Source organism: Prinia subflava, chromosome 7 (assembly GCF_021018805.1).
Source record: "Prinia subflava isolate CZ2003 ecotype Zambia chromosome 7, Cam_Psub_1.2, whole genome shotgun sequence".
In the NCBI taxonomy this organism is placed as follows: Eukaryota; Metazoa; Chordata; class Aves; order Passeriformes; family Cisticolidae; genus Prinia; species Prinia subflava.
Genome location: NC_086253.1, coordinates 5681803 through 5694152, shown reverse-complemented (window position 1 = coordinate 5694152; position 12350 = coordinate 5681803). Strand labels below are relative to the sequence as shown.

Below are 12350 nucleotides of genomic sequence, written 5' to 3'. Positions count from 1 at the left end.
AGATTTTTTTTTTCAAGGTCATTATGCTTTATGGGAGTGGAGAAATTAGGTAAAAGACAAAAAGAAAAATTTCCCCTAATGAACAATGTCCACTAACTCCCCACAGCACAGGAGGAGGGAAAGACCCAACAGGCATTTTTGTCTGCACATCTGTAGTTTTTCATTGCTGGATCGTTTGTGCAGAGTGCCAGGCTGCACACAGACCTCAAATAAGCCAGGGAGGGAAAGTGTCCCAGCAGGAGAGGCTCTAAACGAGGTGATGGCCTGGCTTGCAGCAAGCAGCAGTGTTAGGGATCTGCCTTTTTTGCTAACAGGGGAAATCAGTGTTCAGCCAGCAGATGAATGCAGTGCAGTCACCAGCACATGATGGGCTGATGTCGACCATGGCAGCACTCCAGAGGTAAAAAGGAGCAGTAAAATTGCCCTCGTTGTTGCTTTCTCCATCCATATGAATAAAACCCAGTGTGTGAGAGGGAGGGCACCTCTTGTGAAAGCAAACCCAAAGAGCAAGTTTTACCTGAGACTCCAAACTTGCAGGGTTCAGTCCCACTCTGAAGCATTTCCACAGTTAAACACCACCACCACACCCACCCAATTCCCACCACAATTTCACCACTCTACAGGAAAAAGCCACCCAGGAGATAGACACTGCAGAAGGAGGAGAGGTGAGAGATAAGGTGACAAACCTTATCAGTCCATGAAAAAATGGAGAGAAAGGGTAGATGTGGGGAAGCAAACCACAGCTATGGTCAGCAGGAAGGGATCCCTGAGGGCTTTCTTAAGCAGGGTCTGAATCTGTGCTCTTTTGCTGATGTCTCCTGACCTGGCAGCTGCCCTTGTGCCACGGTGCCCAGTGACACAGTCACCAGCCCACCCAAGCCCAGAGACCATCAGGGTTTGAACTGCAATGCCAGCTCAGGACACAATACCCACTTGAAATACAGCTCTTTTTTCCCCCACTTTTGGTTTCCAGAGTCATTGGTCCACCAAAGATGGTTTTAGCTTGATCACTCTTGTCTCTCTATCAACACATTTCTTTTTACATTTTCATCCTGGTTTTGACTCTTGATCCAGCTATGGGGGAGAATGAACTAAAACACCCTCAGCATTCCAGGTCTCCATCACTCTCCTTTTCTGTGTCCATTTTAACCTTACTAAGATTCATACTTTGAACAAGAACTTGTCAATAGATCTCTGGACCAAGGTTTTATTTCAAATGAGTTGCGCTCCCAGGTCAGGCACCACTTTCTTGCCTTGAGAGGAATGATCTTGAGAGGAATCCCCCTTCCCCACATTCTGCTACTGTAAAATGGATATTGTAACTCTTTCATTTCCTTACTGTGCTTTTTTTAGTCTCAAGAAAGAGACTCTCACTCAAAGTTTATGCTCAGCAAAACAGTGACAATTATTTGATTTTATCTTAAAGTATCTTTAGCCATTATTTAACAAAATACCCAAGTTCCTGACAATGTATTGGAGAAAAAAACATTTCACCAACTCCTTTTCCACATGATTAATCCTTGTAAAAAGTATCACACCACTGTGTCCAGCCCATACAACTGCTCTAGGTGCTGTGGTTGTCCAATAAACCTCAGCACTTTACTGTCTGCAAGTGCTGCCTTCTTCCCAGGAACCCCCTCGGTGTGGTCCAAGGGAGCACTGATGGGCAGTGAGGAAGGAAAGTGGGGACACACTCAACCAGCCCAAAGGATAAATGTCACAGTGACTTCTGCCACCCAACCCTGTGTTCCATGGCTGCAGATCAAGCCAGGGTGGCCAACAGAGACAGGCAGGACTGAGCCATTTGCTCCTGCCTCAGTGCTGCTGTGTAACCTGGGGAAATGGGTTTTGTTTCACCTCAGTTTCCCCACCTGGAACACGGAAATAATTTTCTTGGCTTCTTTTTAAAGGCCTTTCAGATGAACAGCCTGTTTAAAGAGGTAAGTTGTATTATAAGCAACGGACTCTCATGACTGCCAAGAACCAAAAGTGATATGAGGGAGATGAAATTCAGGCCACCTCATCAGCAAAGCATGTTGACCTGGCCTTCAAGACAAGGTTAGGGCTCTTGGAGAGAGCACATTCCTTTTTGGGACGGAAAGGAGTGGACATAGACCCAGCACATGCTTTCCTATTATTAGTCATTTGTATCCATGTATTGCTGCAAATGTGTACAGCCCTCAACAACCCACCAAAGCAAGGCCACAGCCTGAAGTCTTCTAACCCAGCAGCTCAACCTCACAACGGGGGATGAGGAGAAGCTGCCAGGTAATTTCCCCTTGATGGCTTGGGCAGGATGGATGCAACCAGTCCTCACCAAGCCTGCAAGCCCCAGCACCTCCATGAGCCTCTCAGCAGGACTGGAGAGGGACAAGGGCAGGCAGAGGGACCTGCCTGGGCACCAGCTGGAGAGCTCGGCATCTCTAGAGGACCAGGTGGGTGACTCACATTTGGCTGGGGGAAGCAGGCGAGGTGCAGGCACAGGCGAGGTTCCTGAGGACCTCACAAACAGGGCTGGAAGCACGACCCAGAGCTGCTCTGCACGACAGGGCCAAATCCATCCCTGGCACGGCTCCCCTCGCGCCGCCCCGGCGTGTTTGTGTAAGGATCCAGCCCTGGCCGTGCTGGAGGCACCGGCTGCTCGGGGCTGGCTGCCATGCCAGCCTGGAGGCCCAGACACGAGGACGGTGCCAGATGCCGGGCATATTTTGTCAGCTGTGTGGGCTGCGGGCCGTCACACGGGCTGGCTGTGCACCTGCGCGACCCCGCGCCCCTGCCAGGGACAGCCGGCACAGCGCTCTGAGCACGGGTGCCTGTCTGCCCCAAGCCCGGGCATGGGGATAAATCAGCCCCCACTGATGACCCTGGGGTTCTGCTGCAGCCAGGACAGATGCAGATGCTAATGCATGAGTCCAGGACATCCCTCTGGTCGCCCTGGAGGGTTTGGAGACCAGACAGGGGGGTCTGGGATCTGTACAAGGGGGTCAGCCAGCCTCACACAGAGCCCAGGAGGACACTGCCTCTGATCCCTGTCCATGGGAGAGAATGCCCACATTGTATGAAGAATCACAAGCCGAAAGAATTCAAAATAAGTAGTAGTTAGTTTATCACAGAGTGCAAATGTAGAATTTAGGATTTTTAGTATATGGGTTTGAAGAGGCAAGATGGAGGGATTGGGGAGTGGCCCTGTCCTCCTTGTTCTTGTTCTCATCTCCCATTTTCTGCTGAGTTGGATTTTAGAGATTGGTTTAGAGTAGAAATGACATGTTAGAATAGGTAGTAAGTATTGGTAAAATTTTGTAAATAAAAAGAACGTTTTGGACGGTGGTTGGGTCAAGGGGACCGTACATAAAGCCTGGGACCCTCTGATCCGCCCCAGTCTGCTCTGCTGGGGATGCCTTGCAGAGCTGAGAAAGAACTGAGAGATAATGAAGGAATAAACAACCTTGGAAACATGGACAGGCAGGCTCTGTTTGTCTTCTCTGGCTCTGGACCTGTTGGGCAAAAAAAGCTCGAAAACCCTACACACCTCAGGGAACAGCAACCCCGAGGAGAATCTCAGGGAAGAGCAACCCTGAGAATGCCCCTAATGCTTGCTCCTTGCCAGGATTTGAGTTGTGCAGCCAGCCCAGCCCCACCATGCCCGGCTGTCCGGGATCACAGGATGCCCGGTGCTCCCGGTGCTCCCGGTGCTCCCGGTGCTCCTGGTCCAGCCCCTGGAGCTGGTGAGGCTCTAAAGGTCTCCTGATGCAGTTGCTGAATGTTTGGGATCCTCCAAGCAAAGATAAGGCCAGAACAGATTTCTGGGAGAAGAGCTAACACAGGGACGACTAACACAAGATGGGAAGTGTGTTTAGTACCCAAAGGCAAGAGCTGTACCAGGCACTGACTATTTTGGGGTTAAAAACTTCTCAGATGTGGGGGACTGCATCTGAAGGGTCAGGGAAGGAGGCATTGAAGGACAAAGCTGCATTTACCTATTTTATCAACCCCTCCACAACAACCTGGGCACCAGCCCCCAGCACACCCAGAGGAAAAGTCCTGCCATGTCCAGCCCCTGTGCACACAGTGGATGACGGCCTTCACATTCTCTCTCTGAGCAATCTGACTAATTACCAGAGCTAATTAGCATTAGGACAAAACATCCAACAGAGTCTGCTGCCTCTTAGGAAATACATTTTGGTGCCTTGAGACACAGGAAAATGATTTCCCAAGCATCATGTGCCCAGCACAGCCAGCTATGTGACTTTTCCTCTTTTTCCTCGTCAGTTCTTGGTTCTCACATGCAGATGATTTTTAATGCCAAAGCATTGTGCTTCATCCCTCTTTATGTCAGGCCGCAGGCTCACCACGTTTTGGACTGGTTGCAAGCCATCTGGTTTCACTAATACTTCTAATACAACATTTATAACTAGCTAAGGGCTGCTCATATGACGGGTGTAATCCCTAAGTCATGTGCCAGTTGTGGTTATTCTACACCTCAAGCCATTTTTCTGTATTTTGGTGTCCATAGCCTGCTGGGGTTTGTGTTTTCTATATTTTGACTCTGTTGTACCTTTCCATCTCTGGAACCTGACGTTAAAGAAGGCTGTTTCATTAATTAAGAGAGAAAAAAATCACTTTGTTTCCACCCAAAAATGTGAAAAGAGATGAGAGAATCAACCAAAGCCATTGCTTGCCATCATCTTTGGATTTTCTGAAGGAATTTCTGCTTAGGAAAGTTGTTGAATCTAAACAAAATCATCTCAACAAGTTCTTGCTTCCCACTGCCAGAAGGATCATCCAACAGAAACCAAAACCAGGTTTTGACAGCTTTAGCTTATCCATAGCCAGCTGTGGCAGCCCAACTTCATCTTCAGTGGACACAGGACATTTCCTGGCAGATCATCAGGTGCCAGGGAGGAAAGATTCTCTCTATTAAAGGGGGAGTTTCAGCTGCATGCAGGTACTTCCTTCTTGTTCTTTCTGTCCTTCTTACCCTACATGGCCAAGGCAGGCAAGGGGGAGGGATCTCTGGAAAGATGCTCAGACACATCCAGAGATGTTCCTGACCCCTCCCAAATAGAACTTTATAAAATATCTTGAAAAAATTTTGGGTGAGACCGTATTTGAAGGAAAAAAAAACCTAAATAAACAAACAAAACCCACTTTTTCCTTAGTTTTGAAAAGAATGAATATCATTAGTGTTAAGCCACTGGCACCAGGCTAGGATCTGGCCCCGTGTGGCTGCAGAGGCAGAAGGAGAGTGAATTCTCCCTTTCCACGGGTGCTTACAGTTGGCCACAGACTGCAAAGGCAAATGATTTAATGATTCATGCTGGCAAGCAGGGAAGGATGACTTCAGGTTTGAGCTTCCCACATCACTTCTAGCAGCTCCCCCCTCAGATCCAACACATCTGTGGCCAAGAGGATTGCACAACGCAGAGCCAAGGGGTGCTGCCTTCTCAGCCTCTGGGGCAGGAGCACAAAGCAGGGTCCCTCTGTGGCACAGGGGAATTCAACAGCGAAACAGAGGCTGTGCATCAACCCCAGGAGAAACCAAACCTCCCCTTTTTGTGCAGAGCCCTTCAGCAGCAGCAGCCTCTACCCCACGGGTCGGTTTATGCAGGACAGCTCCACAGTAATGGGATTAAGAAGCTCTTCACTGCTTGGATCGCCTCGCAGTGGGAAGATCCAAAATCAACTGATGGAAAACAGGATAGTTCCTCCTGCAGAGGGAGCAGGATTGTTTGTGGAACCAAATGATCAAACAATGACTCTGAGTGCTTCAAATGTGCCATGCCTGGAGACACGGAGCCCAGCGCTTGGTTGGGACCCTGTGGGGGGCACTTCTGTGGGGCTGTCAGTGTTTGAAGGCAGCAGAGGTGACAGGGAAAAGGAGCAGTCATTCTCTCAGGCAAATCTCAACTGTGAACCTCAGGGCTAGAGGCTCAGCTCCCACGAGGAGCTCTTGGAGGAACTTCAAAACCTGAATTGCCGCAGGATTTGTGACTGAGCAGTCCCAAATAACACATCAACCATCTCATGAGGGTGTGCAAAACACTTCATTGCAGAACTGGGTCTCCCCTTCCCCACAGACACCACATGGCCTTGTAACTTGCACAAACCTTTATCTCCAAAGAGAAAGATACTCTCAAATTCTTGCAGTATCTACCTTGCCAAACCAATTTTCTGGTTCATCCAGCTCTCATGGGATTTGGCACTGAAGAGGGTGAATTAGCTGAGCAGCAGCAGGCTCCTAGAGCTTGTGACAGGAGAGCAAGGCAAATTTTGGAAACCCATCACGTCTCCACCATCAAGAATGGAAGTCAATCAACCAACCTTTCCAAGAGCCTTCATGAGTGAAAATATTTCACACTGAAGGCAGTTGTACATTTAACAAGTACACATTATTTCAACTCCAACAAGTTTTAGAGGCTTATCAGAAATTATTTGTAAAGGCTTTGTACATTTCTGGTTTTCCTTCAGTCTCTCCCATGACAAGCTGTGAAGTCTTGTGACAGTCAAGACCCTACTAAGAGTTTCCAGTGTTCACACAGAGCTTGACACCTCAAAATGACATTATTCAGGGTCTTCTTCATCTAAAAGAGTGAATGGACTACAGCTGGTCTGAAAATTGAGTTTTCTTCTCTCGCAAAAATTCTGACTTTTACTTAAAATAAACAGAAACAGCTAAAAATAAACTTTCTGCTTTTAGATATAAAAGTTCAGTAAACATCTGAAATTTCATGCCAAAACCAGACACTTCTCAAGGAAAAAAAAATGCTTCATCCACAAAGGCATTTTCTGACAGAAAGCATTTGAGAGGTAAATATTTTGGAGCAGCCTTGGAAATGTTTTTTTGCCTAGCTCAGTGCAGTGCACATTACCTATTTTAAATATGAGTTGGAACATTGACATCTGGACCTTTAAACAGAGAAATTTTTATTATCTTCCCTTCCAGGTAAGCTCCATAATAGATCCTCATAATGATTCTGTGCTTTCCTCCCATCCCATTTCCACCTTGATTGTGACCAGGTTTGATACTTATCATGATATATCTGCAGATTTGAAAGCAAATTACTATCTCAGGAATTTATCAGGGGCTCTGAAGGTCATTAGGAGCAATCAGTAGCAGGAAAATGGTTTTAATTTAGAGTGAATGTGAAAATTAAAGAGCTCAATATCTTGTTTGACTGTGCATCATGTTTGGCTCTGCTCAAAGGTGGGTGGAAAGCACAGGAATAAAAATGTCCACATGAAAACTGGAGTCAGGTCCACAGCACATATTTCACTGGGCTCCTGTTTCAGGGCAGCTGAGGTTGGCTTTCTGATCAGCTCAGCCCGGTATCACAAAGAGAAACATTATCAGCTTTTTCTGCTGTGCTAATATCCAATTTATTTTTCAGCAGTGCAATTTCCTGCCTGCTCTTTGAACAGCTATCAAAGGACAAGACACCAGATCATGGCAGACATTCTTCTAGTGCTGACATCTGCTAAACTAGTCAGTCTGATCCTATACAGCCCACTCAATGCATCCTAAAATATTTTATAAGCCACCAGTGGAACAGAGAATGGTAATGTGGGTCCCTGACCTTTATTTGAGCCACCTTGATGTTCAGTACAGATGGGGAATCACAGTTCAGCCGCCAGAATTTCTGGGTCCACTCATTTTAGGGTTTCTGTGTTACCTCCAAACCCAGTAAGATCCACTTAATGCCACCTGGCCCTTCATATCCTTCACTGTTTTTCATCTGAGAGTACTGGCAAATCTGCATATGAGGCTTAATCCAAAAGCCTCTGAAAAGCAATGGAAAGATAGTTTTGGATCATGCCTATAAGTGCAAGACTTTATTTAGAAAACTGCTTTCTGCAGCTTAGCTGGAAGGTGTTTTTCCTTTGAACAAGCACTCAACCAGCAGGGAACACATTCCAACAAAACATCTGCACACCAAGGAAAAGGTTGGTCTCATTACATTTAGAGAAGCCCAGAAATATCACTGATAAGCTATTACTCTAACTCATATGTGTTAGCTCTGTGGTTATTTTTGCTTTGGGTGACACCACTGATACCATGAATAAATATCAACATGTTTCACAAACATAGGCAAGTACAGCGAGGGACTACTCACAGCCCATTTTCAGAGTTATTCATGGAACCTGAAGTCTCTGTGTCACTGTCTCTTATGTCCTCTCTGGCTCTGTCCCAAAATATTTCCCATGCCAGTGCTGACTTCTGCCTTAGTTTTGAGGTCTGCAGCCAGGGAGAAAAGAAAAAAAGAGAAAGAAAGAAAAAAGAAAGAAAGAAAAAAAAGATGCCTAAGCACCTGGGTGTTTTCTTGAAGTTCTGATTGCAGGTTTGCCTCAACCAGTCACTGTTCAAGGAGTCCTTTCCATTGCTTTCTGCTCCTCACCATCCTTCTGGGTTCTGAGTGTGACTTCTCCTGTCTCTGATTCACATCTCCCTGTCTTCATTCCCTTTCCATCTGTCCTTGTCCTGGGTCCTTCCCTGTGTCATTGCTCTTCCCAGTCTTCAACTTAATCCTAGGCTAAACTTTTATTTTATTCTTGAAAGAGTTCCTAGAGGTATTTTGGCCAAATTTCTGGCCCATCATCTTGCTTATCCAGGCCACTGCATTCTTCAAATTCATATCCATTGACCAGATTTGTTCTCTTTCATTCCTTTTGAGCCCTGCCCAATTCTGGCCACCTTGCTGAGACCCTCAGTCTAATTTCTCTTTCCCTGTATTCTTTAGTACACTGTTCAGCAGGGCCCTGATCAGGATAGAAGTGAGAAGTTCACAGGCCAAACTGTCAGAAAGTTGATAATGCCCACAGTGCATGCATTTATGTGCTGTGAAACATGTTAGGAGGCCAAAGTGGAGAAACTGTATTGCAGAACTGCCTTGAATTTTGGCAGGGGTCGTATTTTATATCATATTAAATGTAGGAAGACATTTACTGACTAGCACTAACCCATGTCTTGCATTAAACTGATGTATTGGTTACCAGTCACATCTTTCATATTTGAAGTAATTGAGCTTTTTCTCTACTTTCAGGATGCTGACAGGCAGTAACACAAAACTGAGGAGTTGTACTGAAAGGAAGCTGAAAGGGAAAGTTAGGAGTCAAATGGTTTCAGAACTCACAGACTGTATTTAAACAGTCCTTTCAGAAAGAGAACATGGAAGAAACATGCACACAGGTAAGCCAATGTTACAAGTCAATATAAATGTATTAAAAATCTTCTGAAGAGCAATTTTCTAAAGCTCTGAAAGCTACTAACAAAAGCTGCCTCAAAGCAAGTAGTTTTCCAGACAGCTGTTGAGACTGATAGATGATCAATATGTGATAGATGAGCACTCAAGACACATTATCTCATGATAGCAAAGTCAAATAAATACTGAGGATGCATCCCACACTGCAGCCTTTCCTTCTCGAGAACACATCTGAAGAGATACCTCAGACTGAAGCGTCAGTAGAAAAGATTTTCAAACAAACTGATAAAATGAGTAAGACCAATCTGCAAGACCAGACAGCATTCACCCAAGAGCTCCATGGAAATCCAAAGAGGAAATTGCTGAATGCTTATCCATGGTGCAGAGCCAGCCTGCTGTTTAAATCAGCCAGTGCCAAAAGAATAGAAGCAATAAATGTGATGCAAAATGAAAAAGCAGTTTCCAGAGAAGGAATGAATAGAGACAAGTGTGATTCTGTGTAAGGCAAACTGATAAACATTCCAAAAAAGAACATTAGAGACATCAGAGAGCTGGGTGTAATGGGGAAGAGTCAAGTGTTGTATCTGTAGGAGGCATTAAAAAACACTGAGTTTTTGGGGGCTGTCACTGAGGGAATGGTGATGTGAGTGATGCTGTTCACTTGGCTTTACAAATGTGAGAACCTGTGTAAAATTTCAAGTAAGAGCTACCCTGGATGGTTTTCTAAAAATGAGAACTTAATGCTCCATGGGAATTAAAAGGGTAAAGAGAAAATTAAAAACTAGTAGGAAAAGACTTCAGAGCAATATTGCAAATTTTTGCACATGGCTCCAATGCACCAATCTCACACAGGATAGAGCAGAACTAAAAAACACAAGAAAGGGCAGCAAGACACCAGAGACAGGGAACAGTTTCCAGACAAAAGAGCCAGAATAGGCTAAAACCCTTCATCTTGGGAGAAAAAACAGCAGAGGGGATCTGAGAGAGGTCTGTGAAGTCACGACTTGCACAGAGAAGGTGAGCAGGAATAAATTGTGCACCATTTCTCAAAACTTCAAGGGCCAGACAGACACTAATGAAATGAAAACACTAATGAAATTATGAGACACAAAGTTAAGAACAAAAAAGAAAAAGGACATTTCTCTCACAAATGAGTTATGAGACTGTCATGAGCACTAAAATTTACAAATTAGTACAAATGGGCTTAAAACAGTAATGGTAGCTAGCCCCAGCAGGGTTGTTAAACACCATAATCCAAACTCAACCTCAGGAGATCCCTTAGCTGCTGACTGCCAGAAGCTGGAATGATGTACCACAGGCAGCACCACTCTGCTCTCAGTGTGCTTCTTAGTTTTTTTTTTCTTTTAAGTTTCTTAGAATCTTTCTATTTTATGATTTCCAAATAAGTCATAGCAGCATGACCCTGAACCTCATGTCCTTATTCACTGACGTGCCTCCACAGAAATGTATCCCAATATAAAGTTCAAACTTAACCAGGGACAAGGTGCTACATGAGATTTTGTGGAAAAACACACAATTGGTACACTCTAATAATAAATTCAGCCTTTCTGATGAATGATTAACAGCAGAAAATAATAAACTTCAGCAGATGATAAGACCACCATGAAGAGGAGTGTCTGTAAGCATTCTCTACTTTCCCAAAACCTCAATTTCTCCACTATGGTGGAAACAGCCCACTGGAGATGTGGGCTGGAAAAGCTCACATAAGTGAAGCTCTCAATGATGGTACTCTTCCCTTTTTACCATTAAAAGCTCTTTTACACCTGGAGAATCTGACCAGAGACTTTGGAATAAATATGCCTCTAATTGCACACTCTTTACATAACCACTAAGAGTCACTGGGAATTCCTGGGACCTTGCAGACCACAGTCAACAGCCACCACTGAAAAATCTGGCAAACAAATGTTTGCATTGCCCTCACCCACAAAAGTAAACTTCCACCCAAAATTTATAGATTTTAACTGAAACAGAGTCTGTCCTGTACCTATGTCCTATTTTAGGTCAACTGTCCTTTTTCTAAAACAAAAGAATATTGAGTGAAAGACTTGAATATCTTCAGACCTCATCTTTTTCACTTTTTTTTTTCTTTTTTCTTTTTTTTTTTTTAGGGGTCCTGAAACTTCAAAAGAGAAAAGCCTGACCAGTGCTGTGTGCATATGGGGTAATTAAGTTTGAGCTGATGTTGATACTGGGCATGTCCTTGGTGCTGTAGGGGAGAGGGAGCACAGTGAGGAGGTGGGCTGGGGTAAGGAGGGACAGGTTACTGCTGCTCACCAGGATCCAGGAGATCTGGACACTACAGGGAGCAGCCCACTAGGGGATTTTGGCAGAGCTGGGACTATACCTCACGTCCATCTCCACACACAACCCCTCTCCTGACCACAGGAACATCCTCCCAGCCTCAGACAGGTCCTAAGCAAACAAATGGGAGGATTTTTACTGGTTTTAATGATGTATGAGGTCAGATGGAGCTGAAGCCAGACCAGCTGCCAGTGCAACTGTGCATAAATCAGTGCATTGGCTCACAGATGGAGAAACAGTTGAGGTTTTTGCAGGTCCTTACCCAGCTATTCACCCTCCCATACATCTCTCACCCAAGCAATTTCAGAGCCAACACTGCTCTTGCTGAAGTCCATGGGAGAGTTGTCCTTGGCCTCGATGGCCCCAGGGTCCCTGTCCAAGCTGCCACAGCGAGGCTGAGCCTCTGACAGGTCACTGGAGACACATCCATGGCCCTGCCTCACTGGAGGGAGGTACTGAGACACTGCTTGGGTAAGGCAGCACGTCCACTAGGGCTGGGCTGAGAACTTCAGTGTCTTTTAGGTTTAAACAACGTTGCTTCTTTATAAAATTGAGCCTCTCCACCTGCAGCAGAGTGCATCCAAACTGATTTGCAAGACTGCCAAGGACACAGTGTCTCCCACCAAGAAGTAGGTGATGTATCAGAAAGTCAGATACCTGATGGGATTCAGAGATAGCAGGGCTACAGGGATCCTGTATGATGATTTAGTCCAGCTTTCCACACAAATTCATAAATTAACTCCTGCATTGTGTCCTGAGCTTAAAATGGAACATCCTTCAGGGTTCTGAGTGTGAGGAGAGGAGAGGAGAGGAGAGGAGAGGAGAGGAGAG

At 45.4% G+C, this 12350-nt stretch overlaps 1 long non-coding RNA gene across 1 annotated transcript; it reads left to right on the top strand.

The window, feature by feature from the left end:
- The first annotated feature begins 1446 nt into the window (after positions 1-1446).
- LOC134552488 (uncharacterized) lies at positions 1447-12350 on the top strand. The gene is made up of 3 exons (XR_010080876.1): positions 1447-2435; positions 9039-9184; positions 11327-12350. It is a non-coding gene; the product is annotated as an uncharacterized LOC134552488 (long non-coding RNA).